The sequence below is a fragment of the Podarcis vaucheri genome (genome assembly GCF_965113315.1).
Source record: "Podarcis vaucheri genome assembly, chromosome: 12".
Classification (NCBI taxonomy): domain Eukaryota; kingdom Metazoa; phylum Chordata; class Lepidosauria; order Squamata; family Lacertidae; genus Podarcis; species Podarcis vaucheri.
Window position 1 is genome coordinate 48,240,392 of NC_138750.1, and position 19,553 is coordinate 48,259,944.

Genomic DNA, 19,553 nt, shown 5'->3' on the forward strand with positions numbered 1-19,553 from the left:
AACCTGAAGCACCACTTTAGCTAATGGGGCCTCCTGCCGTGTCGCTGGAGCAAAGTTCTTAACCCGAGGTACTATTTCTGGGTTAGCGGAGTCTGTAACCTGAAGCGTATGTAACCCAAGGTACCACTGTACAGTGCATGTGTGGCGGCCTACGTACAGTGCATATGTGTGACACTGCACATGCGCTGTAAATAGCAGTTTGCCACTGGTGCTGGGATCCTCTGCTTGTGGCTGCAGACGCAAATGGAGGATCCTCCACATGCGGCTGCAGCGGCGTGATGTCTGCTCATGCCACCATAAGCCCCCACAGGGTGACTTCTTGTCACCCCCGCAGACATGCCACCTGGGGTACACTGCCTCCCTGCCCCCCCCCGTTGTGATGCCACTGCTTCTCAGCAGTGGTATCGCTACCACTTACCAGAAGGAAAAGGGGAAAGGACAAGATGGCAGGAAAGTTGGATCTGTGTGGACACATTGGCAGGATAACTAGGTTGGCTTAACCTGCACTGCACAGACTTATTTAAAAAATCATTTTAAATTCTTTAATTGGTTTCCCTTAGTTTTATACCTTAGAAATTCAGATTGCTTTGAAAACATGTAAATCAGCTTAAGTGCCTTTGGGTATTTATTTATTTATTCATTCATTCATAAAATAGAGAAGGCCAAATCATATATGAATTGCCTTAGTAACCCACTGTCTGTTTCTGAGCTGATGAGCCCATAGATCTGGTAAAGTCCTATAAGGAAGCAAGACCTTCTCTTGTAGCTTCTGTGGCATTGTTTGGGACCATTCTTATATGTCAGGAATGAGCCAGCTCCAAGTGAAGATTTGCAGCCAGCTGCAGAAAGCAACCAGGAACAGAGAGCCTTAGATGTTAGTCAGGCAGGGGAGAGCCAGCAGCTGCAGACATCAGCTCTTCCTGACCTTGATGGGCAGGCGGATAAGGCAGTAGCTGAGAGCAGGCTAGAACACAGTCAAAGCTTGCAGGAAGCACAAAAAGGCACGAACAGACTCAGAGACAGCCTCTCAGAAAAGGAAGAGTTTGGAGCAGATCCACTAAGTCTGAAGAGTCAGCAAATGGGAGGGCTGTTAGATAGGAAGCAAAACAAGAAATGTAAGGGTCGTAAATTCAATATCTTCTGTTGACACCGGAAGGAGTCTTCAGAAGGGTCATCTTGAGTAATGATGCCAGAGGTTTGTTAGAGCCGTCCAGAGTGTATCTGTTTGTTTTTGCAACAAATCCTCCTTTTTAATTACCTATCCTTACTGTGTTATCAAGCTGGGAACCGGGACTCCGGACATTATAGGTTCTGGTTGGGTTGCTGAGTTGGAATTGGCTGGTTGGTTTAAAATGCTGGTTCTAGAAGTAGTGATCCAGGGCCCACAGCTGGATTGCATCCTGCTCAAAAATGGATTGCACCATGCTTCAGGCCTGGGAGGTGGTGACAAGATGGGGCTTCTGGGGGAATGGGATGATCTGATGCCATTGCCTGTCATGGACTGGGCAGAGGAGGGGGAGGAATGGTGGATAACGCCTCCCCAGCCTGAACCTTCCAGGGAAGCGGAAGACAGTATAGATTCACAACAGTGGTTTGCAGAAGGTCATAGCTCAGTGGCTGCAGAGGGGAGAAGCTGGGAAATATTGGGAGAGGAGCAGAAAGAAAAGGAAGTACCAGCGGAGAGACAGCTGACAGACTCAGTGTCTTTAGAAAGCATTCCAGATGCCACCAGAACTCAGCGGGCATTGAAAGTAGGAGAACAGAAAGCTCAGAGGTAGAAAGATCACCCAACGTAGGGATGATGTATACAGTGGTACCTCGGGTTAAGAACTTAATTCGTTCTGGAGGTCCATTCTTAACCTGAAACTGTTCTTAACCTGAGGTACCACTTTAGCTAATGGGGTCTCCTGCTGCCGCCACGCCACCGCCGTGCGATTTCTATTCTCATCCTGAAGCAAAGTTCTTAACCCGAGGTAATATTTCTGGGTTAGCGGAGTCTGTAACCTGAAGCGTCTGTAACCTGAAGCGTCTGTAACCCGAGGTACCACTGTAATAGGAGAGACGGAGGGGGTGGGGCTTTATTCGCAGCAACACCATTACTCGGAGAGGCAGCGTTTCTAAGCCTCTCTCTGTGAATATTGAATAAAAGACTTGGTAAGAGCTTCTTGTCTATTACTGGCAGCCTGCCGTGGGGGGCGGGTGGTTCAGATTCCCTGAAGCCTGGCATTGGCAAGGGCAATGCTCCCCCATCTGTCACTAAAAGAAGTGATGGCCACTAGTGTGAATGGCTTTGAAAGAAGGTAAGACAAATTCATGGAGGATCAAGCTATCAGTTTTTTCTTGCGAGCTTCCCATAGGCACCTGCCTGGTTGCCCACCGTGAGAAAAGGATCCTGGACCAGATGGTTCTGATGCAGAAGGCTCTTCCTATGTTCTTCTACCTTGGAATCCAGCCCAGACACCAGATGTGGCAAGTTCAACCTTGGGACAATGGATACATGCAGCTAACCTACTGTGCGATAGATGTCTCAGCCATGCTTGCTTCCAGCATAATGTCAAGAGGTGCATCAGGCCAGGCCAGTGCAACCTGTTGCATGTATCTCACAGCTATCTCTTTATCTCTCCTATGAAAAATGAGTCTCTTTGAAAAGTTCCTTCCCCTGTCTAACATTTCTAACAAATGCATGCTACCGTGGCCCCGCTTCTCCACTAGTGAAACTATGTCTCGCATGTACTGAAGAATAACAATCTGTTAGATCTCTTCCTCCCTGGAAATGAGGAAAGAAGAGAAGGGGGTTTATTTTTATTTAGACTAGAAAGACAGCAGCTGCAGCTCTCTTTGCGTGGCACGTGTGACTCTGTTATGACTTGTCTGCCTTTAAATGAAATCTCTTTTGTTGCTTTATCTCCAAAGTGCATCTTCTGGGGTTGTGAAGCAGAAGCTGTTGCAACAGCATCTGGCAAGAAAGAAAGAAAGAAAGAAAGAAAGAAAGAAAGAAAGAAAGAAAGAAAAGAAAAGAAAAGAAAGAAAAGAAAAGCATTCCCTTCTCAGTGCATCTTCAACCTTTTTGTCAGAACATGGTCTTCCTGGAGATAGGGATGAATGAATTTGTGAATTTCAGTTTCTTCACCTTTTCCCCGCAATCTCAGCTTCAGTTTATCACATTTCCTCATTGGTTTATAATTTACTTAATTATTGAAGTCTGTGCAAAAAGTCCTCAGCATTTTATTGTGCAGTTTTCCTAATCTTCTGCAAGCAACTTTCTTTTTAATGTTATTTCCCCCCTACTAAAATGTGTGTGTTTCTGCACACTTTCCCCTGATATAGGGATTTTTTTTGTACATTTTTTAAATTGGGGAACTGCACTGCAAAGCTCTTCATCTTTTGAAAGATACCTGTGTTTCATTTCCTGGATTGTGGGGTAAGATGTGAATTATCTACATTCACATTAAAATTCAAACGGAACTGAATTTATCCTCGATCCCTATCTGTGGCTGCACCAAGTGAAGTACACCTATTGTGAACTGAGCAAAAAAAGATCCTGTTCGATTCCCCCCATGATGTGTGGTCCTATATATGCTTTCTTTGAAGAAAGGACCAACTGTGATCAAATGTAAGTCCCCCCCACACAGTCTGTTTGTAATTAAATGCTGCAAGATGGGGAGTGCTGGCATTAAGTTGAACAGGGCTTTTTTTTCTTCTAGAAAAACGAAGTGCTGGAATACCCAGCCAAGGTTGTTTAGCTTTTTTTTAGGGGAACACCCAGACAAAGTTTTTGGGGGCGAAGCTTCTCTTCTTATGCCACACTGATCACCGTACACTACGGCGTCTGGATTAAGACCTTTAGAGGCCCTAAAATTAGAGTGCCCTCCGTAAGTAATAATGTTTTTTGAAAAAAGTAAGGTAAAGGTAAAGGGACCCCTGACCATTAGGTCCAGTCGTGGCCAACTCTGGGGTTGCGGCGCTCATCTCACTTAATTGGCCGAGGGAGCCGGCGTACAGATTCCTGGTCATGTGGCCAGCATGACTAAGCCGCTTCTGGAGAACCAGAGCAGCGCAGGGAAATGCCGTTTACCTTACCGCCAGAGCGGTACCTGCACTTGCACTTTGATGTGCTTTCGAACTGCTAGGTTGGCAGGAGAAGGGACTGACCAATGGGAGCTTACCCCATCGTGGGGATTCGAACCGCCGACCTTCTGATTGGCAAGCCCTAGGCTCTGTGGTTTAACCCACAGCGCCACCCGCATCCCTTCATTTTTAAAAAAGTACTAAACCATAAAATAAAATAAAACTGCTTACATGTATGCTGAAACGTTCATGCATGCATGTCATCTGCAACACATGATAGGATCTGATTTCCTCACATTATTCGGATCTATAGGATACCCCTTGGCTTAGGAAAGGATAAGTATTAACAAGAGATCAGAAATGGGGGGGGGGAGTCTGTAGAGGAATGTAAGGAAGTCTAAGAAAATGTTGATTTTCCCATGATTACTTTGATGCTACCCCCTTTTTTTGAAATATCAAATTATTTCAACAATTTATCTCCCTTTTTGGGGGGGGGAGGTGGGGAAGGTCACTTTGCTTTGCTGGTAAACAGCAGGAGACGTTGTTTTGCAACTGCCTACACAACAAAGCTTTGCCGACAGCATGCAAGCTTGTTTTCCGTAGGTATGGCTACAATGCCACTGCTGTGTGAAGTTGTTCTGCACCAGCGATGTGTTGTGTCCCAACGGAATCCCCACTGCAATGTAGCTCTGAGACGGACTTGTTTCCCTTTACTGAATCTGTCCTAAGAGAAACTCGTGAATGAACCATGTGCCTAGGCTGGGAGAGAAGGGTCTTTTAGTTCAGAGAGGACAGGCTCATGTTGTAACATCAAGGGGCTCCTGTTTCAGCTATAGAATATTGGCCAATAACCAGACTGAGCCATCTCAGGTCTTCACAAATGAAGCCTTATCTTAAAGACAACTGTCTGGGGCTTCAGCAACTTGCTAACAGTCTTTCTTTGAGCAATGGAAGTGTGCAGCCCCAAAGGAGAAGCAAAAAAAGGAACAGTCCTTTGCTATATTTTGTCTGCAGAGTATAATTAAACCTTTTACAGCTAGTAATGGGGGCTTAACTTTTTAGCTCAAGCTGTAAAGACTTATGTATTTGCATCTACAGGTGAGTTCAGACTGTGTGTTTTTCGCCATGGGGTGGTGGTGGTGGAACAATGCATGTTTCACATGCAAATAGTCTCTGTTTCAAGCCAGCATCGGAATATCAGGTCTGTGGGGTGGGTGAGCTCTGTCCATCAGAGAAGACAGTACAGTGGTACCTCGGGTTAAGTACTTAATTCGTTCCGGAGGTCCGTTCTTAACCTGAAACTGTTCTTAACCTGAAGCACCACTTTAGCTAATGGGGCCTCCTGCTGCTGCCGCGCCGCTGGAGCACGATTTCTGTTCTCATCCTGAAGCAAAGTTCTTAACCTGAAGCACTATTTCTGGGTTAGCGGAGTCTGTAACCTGAACCGTATGTAACCTGAGGTACCACTGTAATGGAGACAACATTTCACACGCAGCCAGGCCAGAGTTACTTCTCGTGATCTGTACACTCTGTTCCTCTTTATGCTTCCCCAAATTGCATTTAACTGCTACATCAAACTCCTGGCTTTGAATGGCTAGGCATTGACACACATGACTTTGTTGTCACCTTGTCCCACCACACCCCTGTCCAGGGAAGTTACAGTGGTGAAAGGGTTAGAAAGGAGATTCTGCAGGTCTTTGCCCCATTTCTGGCAGGTTCAAATTCAGCTTGTGATCAACTAGGACTCCTTTTCATATTCATTGGGGGTTTTTTGTTCCTTAATGAAGGACTTTACATTTATCCCAGATGATTTTGTTCTTGTGGGTTTTTGGCTCAGTATTCCAGCCTGCTGAGATTGTTTTGAATCTTGATTCTGTTGCTTATGGTATTAGCTATCTTTCCCAGCTTTGCATCATCTACACATTTGAATTACAGTGGTGCCCCGCAAGACGAATGCCTCGCAAGACGAAAAGCCCGCTAGACGAAAGGGTTTCCATTTTTCGATGCGCTTTGCAAGACGAATTTCCCTATGGGCTTGCTTCGCAAAACGAAAAAGTCTTGTGAGTCTTGCGATTTTTTTCGCTCCCCCCCTTTTTCTAAGCCGCTAAGCCGCTAATAGCCTTTTAGCTGCTAAGCCGCTAAGCCTTTAATAGCCGCTAATCTGCTAATAGGGTTGCTTCGCAAGACGAAAAAACCGCTAGACGAAGAGACTCGTGGAACGGATTAATTTCGTCTTGCGAGGCACCACTGTAGCATCCCTAGAACATCTGATAAAAAAATGGCAACTAGATGCAGTCCAAAGAAAAAATCCTGTGACATGTTACCCATGGATGAGAACTCACTAGGTGCATTTGTTTAACCAGCTGTGGACCCATTTAACAATAGTATTATCCAGTCTACATATTGCCATGTTGTCAACAAGGATATAATGAGAAACACTGTCAAAAGCTTTACTGAAATCAAGATATACTATGACCATCACATTCCCGTGATCTACCAAAGAAAAGGAGTTAACTTTTGTCTGCTATGATTTGTTCTTGACAAACCCATCTTGGATCCAAGTAGTCAGTGTAAAACACATTACTCATTAAGGATGCGTGACCTTTCCCATAATTGTTCCAGAAAGGTTGTGTTGGCTCTATTCCTGTGTTTCCTTCATTACTAGTCTTTGTTTTTTATTTCCTTTCCCTCTCCCCTACAGTGGTGCCTCACAAGACGAAATTAATCTGTTCCGCGAGTCTCTCCATCTTGCGGTTTTTTCATCTTGCGAAGCACGGCTATTAGCGGATTAGCGGCTATTAGCGGCTTAGCGGCTATTAATGGCTTAGCGGCTTTAAGAAAAAGGAAACAAACTCGCAAGAACTCACAAGACGTTTTGTCTTGCGAAGCAAGCCCATAGGGAAATTCGTCTTGCGGAACGACTCAAAAAACGGAAAACTCTTTCGTCTTGCACGTTTTTCGTCTTGCGAGGCATTCGTCTTGCGAGGTACCACTGTACTTCATTATACCACCCTTGCATCTCCCTCTCCCTCTCTCTTTCTCTTGATACTTTCCTTTACAGAAGCTAATGCAAACTAGTCCATGATGATCCTGGCATACACAGTGTTTAATATCTGGATAGAGGCATTCAAAAGTAAATAATCCACAACATTTCTGCTTTGCAAATCTTCTGTGGGCAAGGGGATAGAACAGAATACCAGTTTCATGAGTGCCTTGCAGAGCAATTCTAAACATGTGTACTCAAAAAGTATGTCCTATTGAATGCAATGAGGCTAATTCCCAGTTAAGTGGGATTAGAATAGCAGCCTCAGTTTCCCCACAAAGAGTCCTGACAATTCTAGTTTGATGTACATCCTATTGAGATAAGAACCTAAGCCTTCTTTTCATAACTACAGTTCCCAATATTCTCTAAGGAGAAGGGTTGGCTATTGGTTCTGTTTAAGCTTGCAGCACAGATAAGTATGGTTTTCAATGTGGTTCATAAATTCACGAAACCTTGTTTATTTTTCTGGTTCTTAAAAAATAAGATGTTTGAAAATATCATTTTCTTTTGGCTATTTGTTTTCTTAATAAAACAGGCCGGGAAGAAAGTGGTCCACAATATTTCCATTGCCTCCAGAGGAAATTGAAGTTAAGAACCTGAGTGATGTCATCGGTGGCTTTCTATCACGGATGGTAATGGCAGTGGTAAATGATCTGTCACAGAACAAAAATCCCAAACCTTTTAGGGCTGTGTGGGTTAAAGGCACCCCCAGCATCTTTAAACTCTACCTGGGAAAATGCAATTTTCTCCTTCAGTAACCATTCATACCTCAAAGCATAAAGCAAATAAACCGTATCCCTTGAAACTTTTTCTTTCTCTGGGAGAAAGGAAAAATATATATGTGTGTCAGACTATTGACACAACCTGCCCCACAGGTGTCAACAAAAGGTCAGGGGGTCAAGCACCCCGGGAGACTGCTGAGGAGACGTGCAGTCGGAGAGAAAATGCTACCCATTCTGGTAAAAAGGTCAGAGCTGTGTGCAGCCTGAAAGCAAATGACACGGCTGCAGGGGACTGTCAAGGAGGTAGGTAAGGGCGAAATTAGAATAGAAGCTATAGAGGTTACAGCACAATTGTTATGGCAACTAAACAAGGCCTTTTCTGCTGCAAACAACACCACAAGAGTCCTTTACCTGTGACAGGCAGCCTGGAAGATATAAATCTGGTGAGCTTCTGCACAAGCCACGTGGCTTCGGGCAACGTGGGGAGGGAAGAGCTTTATAAAATACACAGAATAGAAAACAAGGTTAGAGGTGATGTTATGCCTGAAGGGGATGGTTGGTGATGGTGGGGAGCACGGGGAGAGATTAGCGGCAGGGACGAGGTGATTGTTTATTCCCTTTTGCCAAGACAATGCAAATATTATTCATTTGTGCAGCCATTGCAAAAAAAGAAACCCAAATCAGAATAGAATAAAACACATAATGCAGATAAAATAATTATTAAAACAATGATAAGCTTTTTGTTTATTTATTTGCAAATATGTTTGTTTGTTTGTCATCCCCTTTTTTCCTCCAATGAGGTGGCATGTGTGGTTTTCACCCCACTCCCCATTTTATTCTCATAAAAAACAAACAAACCCTGTGAGGTACATTGGGGAAAGAGACAGTGGCTGGCCCAACGTCATCCAGTGAGCATCATGGCTGAGAGGGGATTTGACTCTCATCTGCCAGGTCTCAGTCCAACATTCTGATCCTTATACCACACTGGCTCAATGGGTCAATATAGACCTATATTGATGTCCTTGGATTACAGTTCCCATTAGCCCCAGCCAGCATGGCCGATGGTCAGGTATTGTAGATATTGTAGCCCAGCAACTTCTAGAAGGGAACCCCAGATACACTGAAAGGGAGATCGATAGACCCTTTAACAACCTGGGACCAGCTTCCCTGTGAGATGGCCTTATTCATATATGCCCACTTAACCACTTCAGTCTATGGAATTGGGACAAAAACCATTTTTTGTTTAGATAAACCATGTGAAACCCCCTCCCCCCATTTGTGGCATGCTCTCCCCAGGGAACTTCACCTGGCGCCTTCATTTTACGCTTTTAGGCGCCAGGCAATGATGTTTCTCTTCAACTAGGCCTCTGGCTGATTGACACTTGATGCCCTTTTAAGTGTGCCGTGGAACGGGGGAGGGAGGTACTGGTTTGTTTTTGTTCATTTTTATTATGTATTTTCTATTTTTTATATTGTAATTTTATGTTGTGGGCTGCCCTGAGATCTACGGGTATAAGGCAGCAGAGAAAATTAATAAATAAACAAATAAGCTGTAATGTCACCTTCAACTTTATTATCTATCCGACTTCTCCTTTTATGTCCCATTCTCTGAAGGAGCTCCACACACACAAACACACACACATGGTGATGTAACTCTGAGCTTGAAGTGTTTCCCTGTAGCGAATTGGGCTAAAGGCAAAATAAAAAACCCCTCACAAAGCATCCATTTGTCTAGGATAAGAGACATGAAGGGCAGGATGATGCTGTAATGCCAAGAGGCCCCTGTTTCAGTCGAGTCCCATGTTACGGATTCTGGCCTCCCGCTAATGTAACTATTTTTCATGCGCCACTTTCCCCAACTGTCATGAAGGTGGGAGGCTTAATTGGGAAATGACTGCTCTGTTACCTGTGTTTCTGCTCTTACCGCTGTAATCTGTGAACATATATAAAGCTAAATTCATCCCGCAGGAAACTCTATGGATTTCCGTGATGAATTTGGCTCATTTTGTTCTATTAAATTGTCATTACATAAAATTATATACCAGCACAGCGCACCTTGGGAAAATAAAATGCTTAATCATCTCGGAACTCAATTCTCATTATTGTTTCCCGGGCAGCTCTCGCATTATATTACCGTTGCATTTTAATTTTTGCCACAAGCAGTAAAAAAATAACCAAATCTGGAGGGACTGTGATCATCCAAGAGTTGCTGAAATCCGAGGGGTTCAGCATTTTGCAAGAAGAACAAAGTGCTTCTGTAGATTGTCAGTTTCTTCTTCTTCTGTTGAACGGAGTATTCAGCGCTCAAGGAGCTGCATGAAACAACTTCTGCTGCATGGAACAGAGTGGCAGTCTGCAGCTCAGTGGAAGAGCATTCGCTTTTCCTGCAGAACATTCCTGGTTCAACCCCCAGCATTGTCCCTAGGTAACGTTGAGGAAAGGCCCTTCTTTAAACGCTGGAGAACTGGTGGCACTTAAGTGTGATCAACACAGACCAACTTGGTATGAAGCAGACTCTTATGTACCTGAGGACTGAGACCAGGAGGAAGAAGAAGGAGGAGGAGGAGGAGAGTTTGGATTTGATATCCTGCTTTATCACCACCCGAAGGAGTCTCAAAGTCTCCTTTCCCTTCCTCCCTCACAACAAACACTCTGTGAGGTGAGTGGGGCTAAGAGACTTCAGAAAAGTGTGACTAGCCCAAGGTCACCCAGCAGCTGCATGTGGAGGAGCGGGGAAGCAAACCCAGTTCACCAGATTATGAGTCTACCGCTCTTAACCACTACACCGCACTGACTCTCTGAACAAGCCCAGGTTCTTCACTATAACAGCTTTGGCATCAGAGAAAATGGGTACTGCTGCAGTCCTAAGGATATTTATTTGGATCTTTCCACAGGGATTGCACACACTCAGTCAGCAGATCTGATCCTCACAGTTCACAGTGCTTTAAGCCTTCAGCCAGCTCTTTCCTGCCACCTGAGTTCATGCCTGAAAGGCAATATGGGGGGACAAAATGGGCAATATTGCCTGAGTAAGGTGGGTTGGAATTGAATTAATATATTATAAATAAAAACAACAACAACTATGTCCTGTTCAGAGTAGATACATTGAAACCAATGGGCTTAAATTGGCCATGGTCGTTGATTTCAACAGGTCTGCTCTGACTAGGGATCATGATCCTCTCTCTTAGTAGTAAAGAGGCAGCATCATATACTTGGGTTCCTTTCCCCTGAAATAACTCTGGTCACCTGGAAGCAGCTTCCTGACAAGAGGACAAGACACCTTGGATTCAGGCAAATAAGTGATAAAACCATCTTTGTATTTCATTGCTGCCAATTCCTGATGTCGCCTATCTGTGCTCCTGTTATCTAAAGGAGTCTGTTCCTGAAATTTACGATGCACCCTCAAAAGAAGTGATTTTTCTTCCCCAGGGCTGTTTGCCTGTTCCTTATTAGTATTTGTCTCCTAGTTTTGGAGCAGGAAAACACACACACACACACACTTAAAGGGGTGCCTGTGGTAAATCTGATATTGCTTGAGATGTCTGGTCTACAATTAAGGGGTATTGCCAGAGGCACCCAACATGGTTCCCTCGGATGTTGTTGGGACTACTTGGCTTGCTTAAATAATTGTACCTGAAATTAATGCATATTCTTCCCTTGTTTATTCCCATCTTCCAACCTTTCCTTCATTGCCCTCCCCTCGTCATGTTGAATTTTAGATTGTAAGCTCCTCAGGACAACCTTTTGATCTTATAAAGCATCATGCACACAAGAACCACAACTGTTGTTGTTATGTTCAGACAACACCCAGATGGCAGCACACACATCACACACACGGTAACGTTTGTGGTGTGGAGAGCGTACCCTCCAACATTTCTCTGATGAAAATAGGGACATCCTATTCAATAAGAACAACAACAACAACAACAACATTTTACCCCAGACATCTGACTTGGTTGCCCCAGCCACTTTGGTAGCTTCCAACATATATAACAACACAATTAAGCTATACAGGGCTGCCTTCAGATGTCTTTTAAAGGGTATAGTCACTTTTCTGCTTGGTTCAGGGGTTGCATAACTCCATACCCTCCAACATTTCTCCATTGAAAACAGGGACATCCTAAGGAAAAGCAGGACATTCTGGGATCAAATCAGAAACTGGGACGGCTTCTGTAAATCCAGAACTGTCCCTGGAAAATAGGGACACTCGGAGGGTCTGCAAAAGTTACAGAATTTCAGGAGAAAGCTATGGGGCATGTTCTTGTTGGAAACTTCTGCAGGTGGGAACAATATTAAAAAGAGGCTCATGTGTAACTGCCATGATATCATCGTGAGGACAAATTACCATGAATGCGCAATAAAAAAAGAGAACATCTGGAAAGGCAATTTGACTGACCCCCAAAGCACTGTTCTTGATCCAGCAACACTGTCTCTCAAACAAGCAGCACAACTCTTAACTCACAGCACAACTGCATTTATTAGAATGGCTCAAAGGCCACTCAAGTAGTCGAATAACAAAGCACACTATTTACTTTGACCCACAGCTCCGAAGGAAACACGAGTTCATCATACTATTTTAATAATCGAGGCTCCCCAATCGCAAGGATGCCCTGGATCAGCTCTAGTGCACTTGCAATATACATTAAATGCATTATATATAACAGTAATGAAATAATGATGTGCAAGGTAACCCTTGAGAAATGCTCAAATCCCTTATGAATGTCAAGGAAAACCAAGAGCCGGAGAAAAGAACGAAGGCAGATGCTGGGGGCAGGCGGGAAGTGGGGGGGGGAGGAGAGAACGCAGGAAAAGAAAAGTGTGTTTTAGCTCAATCTCTGCAGAAGAGTCAGGCTGGAATGCTGAGATTGTGCAATAACCTACAGAACAGATATTTGCTGTATGGAGAGAAATATGTGAACAAACATCCTGTAATATGCCTACTGCAAGCCACAGCAGCCCACAGCAATTTTTACCCAATGCCTTATCTACTAGCAAGGAAATTTTATCCAGGGGAAGGCCAGGCGCACTGCATTGTTCCGGTTTATTAGGTTTCTCTATGGTGTTGGATGTGTTTTTGAATCCCTTGCAACTCTGTTTCATTTTAATAGATCCTGCAGTGAGGCTGGTCCTGGGTAGACTGTGTCTCATACCTTTAAGCTGATTGCTATTTGCAGATCATCCTGAACAGAAAACCACAAACAATTGTATCATCTAGTGACATTCTATGCAGCAAGAGTGCTCCTAAATGTGCTTGCTTTGCTTAAATGTTTGTGGCAGATCTTGTCTCTCCTAAAAGCTATCCGCGGGGGTCTTCTCTTCGCGACGCTATTGAGGCTAAAACCAGCAACCCCTGTGCATTTCATTATGGCGGCTCCTCTTTGGCACTCGCCGAGTTTTAAAGCGAAACAACTGGACTACAGTTCCCATGAGGCCACGTGCCTGGGAGCGAAATGTGGACTCTCGCTCCATCTGGGATTTTTCGCATGTCTGGGATAACATCTGTTAACATCTGGGATTCAAATGTGGAAGTGCAATTGAATCCTGAGGAATTTCATAGCGGGACAGGGATTCTCCACAGACATGTTCAGATGCAGAAGAGAGAATAGTAACTAGAAACAAAATTCTTCAGACGGGTTTTGCATACTCCAATGTAGCACATTTAGAACATTTGCTTCCTATTAAAAAACATTGATTACGTTTATCCAAAATTGTTAACATTAAAAGAATAAACAGTTAATGCACACTAAAAGGAAATATATTACATGTCAGTTCAATACATTACAGGTAAATTGTCATCAAAATCAATAGCAGTAAAATTGATAAGCAGTGGTATTTTTTAAAAAATCATTACTACTCATTATAATAGGGGAAGCAAAATTATTTTAACATAGCCTGAACCCCAGATAAAGTTGTTGCCAGGAAGACATTTCTGGGAGGGATTTTCAATAACCAACACAAAAACATAAATTGGCACTATGGTTGCCCAGTCATTGAGAACCCATCTACAGGTATGTGGATTTTAAAATATATATACACTTGTGAATGCCAGTTGGGGTGAATTAAAATTTGTTTGCTGAAATTATTGCAAGAATTGAACTGTACACTCCTCTTTTCTCATGCACACACATACCGACACACATTTGAACCAGAAGTTCTTTAAAAAGCTGTCTCTGAAAGGGGTAACTGTGAAAACTGCACATTTTCTCTCTGCACTAACTGATGAGAGAAGAAAATGCTGCGTCTTATCAGGGATATTCAGAATTTTAAGATTGTTTTATGTTTTTATTCAGTTACATTTTATATAATCATATTCAGACGCACCCAAATTCATTTTTTACTCCATCTCATTTTATTTTATGTTAATATTTCCTTTTAACAGCAGTTTAAAGGAGGAAGAATTCTTCCTTTAATGCTGTGATCTGCCAGGGAAGTTTGGCATCTTACATTTATGTTGTAGTTTATCTTGGCCTGAGTTCACTCCTATCATTGTTGCCTTGCGTTAATTTGTCACCGTCAAACTTACATTTTGTGATGGTTGCATGACGAGTTACAAATAAACAAATCCAATCACAATGCCAGCCGGAATGGGGACAGAAAGCTGAGAGGTGAAAAACGATGTGGCATTGCAACGTTGCACAAGTCCTGCAAGATTTTACAGAGCTCAAAAAGGGGTTTGCCCCTTTCTGTGATATCTGCAGCATGGCATCACCTTCAACATGACATCTAGCTTTGCTGATTTTATACCAGGACAGGTTCAAGGTTCTTGTGTTAATCCACAAATCGGGCCCAAAGTATACTAAGACCTCACAATTCTTCTATGTCTGGAGTCCAGTTCCCGGCTTGATAACATAGTGAGCGTAGTTAATCAAAAAGGATGCTTTATTGTCAAAATGAACAGATAGCTTCGGACGGCTTTAACACAGCCTCTGCCATCATCAATCAAGATGACCCTTCTGAAGACTGCTTCCGGTTTGACCAGAAGAAACTGAACTTTCACTTCATACGTCTTTTGTTTTGCTTCCTGTCTTGCAGCCCTCCCATTCGCTGAGACCTCGGACTGAGTGGTTCAGTTCCCGCCTTTTCCACATTCTGTGAGAGGCTGTCTCTTAAATCTTTCCCGCCTGTTTGTGCTTCTGGTGAGCTTTGCCTGCGTTCTAGCTTGCTCTCCACCATTCCCTTATCAACTGGCATTCCAAGGGGCAGGGGAGTTGGCACTAGCCGATGCTCATCCTGTATGGCAGTTAACCCACTCTGTTCCTGGATGCTTTCTTCAGTTGGCAGCAACCCTTCCCTGGGAGCTGGCTGCAAATCTTCCCTGGGAGCTGGTTCATTCATGACGCTCTACCCCAATCACAGCGGATTCATTCTGCATTCAGCAGGGACTGATTGTTCAATGCGGCATAGCCTGTGCTATGGAAATTATTTCCAGTAGGAATCTACTGGAAACCATCCCTGATTTCTTTTTGACATATATTAAAAACTGCAATATTCGGACAGGAGATTTCGGCTCAACATCAGGAAGAACTTCCTGCTGATAAGAGCAGTTTGAAGTGGAATGGACTCCCTTGAGAGCTGGTGGACTCTCCTTCCTTGGAAGCTTTTAAGCAGAGGTTGGGTGGCCATTTGTCATGAATGCTTTAGCTGAGATTCCTACATTGCAGGGGGCTAGACTAGATGACCCTCAAAATCCCTTCCAACTCTACAATTCTATTATTTGGAACTTGATTTTTTTAAAAAACCAACCTATTTATGCTTTTGATGTTAGTACTGATGCATTTTCTGTCAAGAGCTTGGGTGTAACCTTCGACCCCTCCCTTTCCATGGAGGCGTATGTTGCAGTCACAGCAAAGGTGGCATTTTTCCATCTCCGCCGTATCAAGCAGTTTGTTCCTTCCTTTCTTGCCCTGATTTGGCCACAGTGATCCATGTGACGGTCCCCTCCAGGCTTGATTATTGTAACTCACTCTATGCAGGACTGCCCTAGAAGCTGACCCAGAAACTCTAGTGGGTGCAGAATGCTGCAGCGAGGCTTCTTACGGGGTCCTTGCCGTGGGATCACATTCATCCAGTGCTTTACCAACTGCACTGGCTCCTAGTGGAGTACAGGATCAGGTTTAAGGTGCTGGTTTTGACCTTTAAAGCCCTATGCGGTCTAGGACCCATGTACCTACGGGACCGCCTCTCCCGGTATGCCCCACGGAGGACCTTAAGGTCCACAAATAACAACACTTTGGAGGTCCCAAGCCACAAGGTGGTTAGATTGGTCTCAACTAGGGCCGGGGCCTTTTCAGTACTGGCCCTGACTTGGTGGAACGCTCTGTCACAAGAGACTAGGGCCCTGCAGGACTTGACATCTTTCCGCAGGGCCTGCAAGATAGAGCTGTTCTGCCTGGCCTTTGGTTTGAACTCAGTCTGACCCTTATGTTTTCCCTCCCCTTACGGTTTTGATCCATGGGCTACTTTTAAAATGAGGCTGCATTTGTAACTTTACTGGTATTAGCCACCCTGAGCCCGGCTCTGGCCGGGGAGGGCGGGGTATAAATTATATATATATATATATATATATATATATATATATATATATATATGCAGGTTTTGGTGTCTTCGGGTGTCTTCCCGTGTAAGAGTCGGGGTGTCTGTTTGGGAAGACACCCGAAGACACCAAAACCTGCATTCCTGTACCCGTGAAAATCTACGAAAGCATATATATATATATATATATATATATATATATATATATATGAATGATATAGATAAAGATATCTCACCATCTTGTTATATTCTCTATTGAAGCCCGATTTATAAATATTTACATAAATAACATAAATTGCCCAAAAAGGTTTCGGGTTTGCACAGATTCTTATGGCAGGATGTAACATGCCATCTCTTGGGCCACAATAAAAATGTCTCCCTCTGTAAACACATCAAATCTTTCCCATTTCACCCCGACGTGTTTTCGCTAATCTTTTCGTCTGGGATGCCTCATAGAGGAAGGATGATTTGTCTCCCTGAGTCATCCAAAATCTATGTGGAAAGGTTCCTGGGGATTCCTCTCAGAGATAAGGAGCCCATGGCATGTGCTGAGCAAAATGGCACTGGGTTATCTGTCCAGCGGTTAATCTAAATCTTATACTTGCGCACTTCTTCTGGTATGCAACAACACGTTGCAAATTCTGAAGCGCTTCCCTCACTGCACGTAAAACGAACATTTCTCAACACACAGGGTGAAAGCCTGGTGCACTGGTGTCTGTGTGTAAGGCAGGCATGAATCTGTGCATGTATTGAGTATGCTACATAAGTATTTATGGCCAATTGTGGCATAAGCACTGAACTTCTTCTCAGCCTTTCCCCCCAAATTTATCCCTGCTATCGCCTAAGAATTTGTCACTCCCAGTAAAACCCACTTTGTTCCAATTTTAGCTGATGAAATTGGTCAGTCCCCTTGAATGTGAGGGCTCAAAATCTCCTGCACATGGTTTTGGAAAGATAGAGGAGATAGGAAAGATTTGTTTACTGTTGTTTAAATAAAGAGAAAGATCTAACATATAAGAATAAAGAAAAACAATACAATGCAATGAAAACGAAACACACACACCAAACAATCATGCAAAGTATAAATCTAGGTCATTTCATTCTCATTCCTAGGGGGAAAATATTCTTGTTATTATTGGTGTTGGTGGGTAAAGGTAAAGGTAAAGGTACCCCTGCCCGAACGGGCCAGTCTTGACAGACTCTGGGGTTTGTGCGCCCATCTCACATCTATTGGCCGGGGGCCAGCGCTGTCCGGGGACACTTCCGGGTCACGTGGCCAGCGTGACAACGCTGCTCTGGCGAGCCAGAGCCGCACACGGAACGCCGTTTACCTTCCCGCTGGTAAGCGGTACCTATTTATCTACTTGCCCCCGGGGGTGCTTTCGAACTGCTAGGTGGGCAGGCGCTGGGACCGAGCAGCGGGAGCGCACCCCGCCGCGGGGATTCGAACCGCCGACCTTTCGATCGGCAAGCCCTAGGCGTTGAGGCTTTAGCCCACAGCGCCACCCGCGTCCCCTGTTGGTGGGTAGTAACATTTTAAAATAAATTTGCTTTACTTATAAATATCAGGGTATCCCCAAGGACTTATGACATTTTCACTTAAAGCTGTTATATTACTAAGAATATCAAATGGTAGCATGTTTAACATGGGGTATTTGAACACTTTTATCATCAATATATGAAATAATTTTTGCAACATAGTTAAAAATGAAAGTTTGTTCTCTTTTATACTTTGATTTTTGAGTTAATTTTTTGGCAATAGTTATGGATATGCCAAATATATATCTAATTTGTTCAACAGGGCTAGATCCAAAGAACCACAAGCAGAAGAAACACAACCTCAAGCACTGTTCTGCAGATAAGAATAGGTAAAAGGAGTCCTGTTCTAAAGCTTTCAAATAAACTCTTCCATTAATTTCTGGGGAATGAAGGCATTGATTAGAAATTATTTTAACAAAAGTGCATACTCTTCTGGAGAAAAGGGAAAGGCGACAACAGCAGTGTCTTTAGTTAACCCTTTTCTACTGAAAAAATAATAATTCTGGCTGTTTGAGGCAGGTTTGGCAGGACCCACCACAGATTCCTACCTAGGGCCTTCCTATTAGTGCTGGGCACTGATCCACCATTTTAAATTTCCCACAATGCTCTGGAGCTGCCCTCTATTGCAGGGCATTGTGGGAAATAAAAATGGCATGGCAAAGCCCAGGGCTGTTTGGCTTCTGTTACCTGCCGCAACTCTCAGATCAGTGCACCAAGAAGGAGGGGTGCACATGGGGGCACCAAAAGGACAAACCTGGAGTTGGCCTCAAAAAAGCAGAAGAGCAGACCCTCCAAGTGTCCCTATTTCCCTTGGACAGTTCTGGATTTACAGAAGCCATCCCACTTTCTGAATTGATCCCAGAATGTCCTGCTTTTCCTTAGAACGTCCCTATTTTCATCAGAGAAATGTTGGAGGGTGTGGAGTTCTGCAACCCCCAAGCCAAGGAGATAAGTAACTATACAACCTTTCGAAGACATCTGAAGGAAGTCCAGTATGGGGAAGTTTTTTTAAAAAATGTTTTTATATATGTTGGAAGCTGCCCAGAGTTTCTGGGGCAACCCAGTCAGATGGACAGGGTAGAAATATTATTATTAATAATAAACAGGATATCCCTATATTCATTGGAGAAATGTTGGAGGATATGGAAGAGGTGTGATCAAAATGAAGGAATCTAGAGATAGTGAAGTGGTACAAGTCTCCTTGTTTTCTCTTTAGTTACCAAACAACACAAAAATGGCTCTTCTCCCCTTCAGCCGCTAGCTGAACTAAGTGGATGGGAGAGGGCATTTTCTCTTTATAGGCTGCCTAATCTGAGAGTAAACACAAGTGGGCATGCGAGCCAGCAGTGAAAAAAAGAAGTCCTATTTAAACAGTGAACATTACATCAAGCACTGTGTGTTTAATAGAACAGCAAACAGCTGCCCCACCACTGAAGGACACATTCTGTTCTATGGCCTTGGGTTTGCCACTCGAGGACTCTTAAATGAGCGAGAGCCTATGCAAGAAAGAGAGTGAGTTCCACTCACTTGCAATATTTATATCTAAATTCTGCATGGGCCTGGCTATTGAGAAGGAAACTGATAGATACCTGACTCTGATCCAGAATCTACAGGCATGGCTCCATTGATCTTGATGTTAGCACTCCAGT

General features: G+C 43.8%; 1 protein-coding gene and 1 long non-coding RNA gene across 2 annotated transcripts in view; both read left to right on the top strand.

Annotated features, from left to right (window-relative positions):
* Positions 1-19,553, top strand: part of LOC309515026 (tigger transposable element-derived protein 1-like) — a 409,488-nt gene that overhangs the window by 185,088 nt on the left and 204,847 nt on the right. The window lies entirely within an intron of this gene.
* On the top strand, positions 483-9,921 carry LOC309515134. The gene is made up of 3 exons (XR_014212308.1): positions 483-2,561; positions 2,914-3,613; positions 7,647-9,921. It is a non-coding gene; the product is annotated as an uncharacterized lncRNA (long non-coding RNA).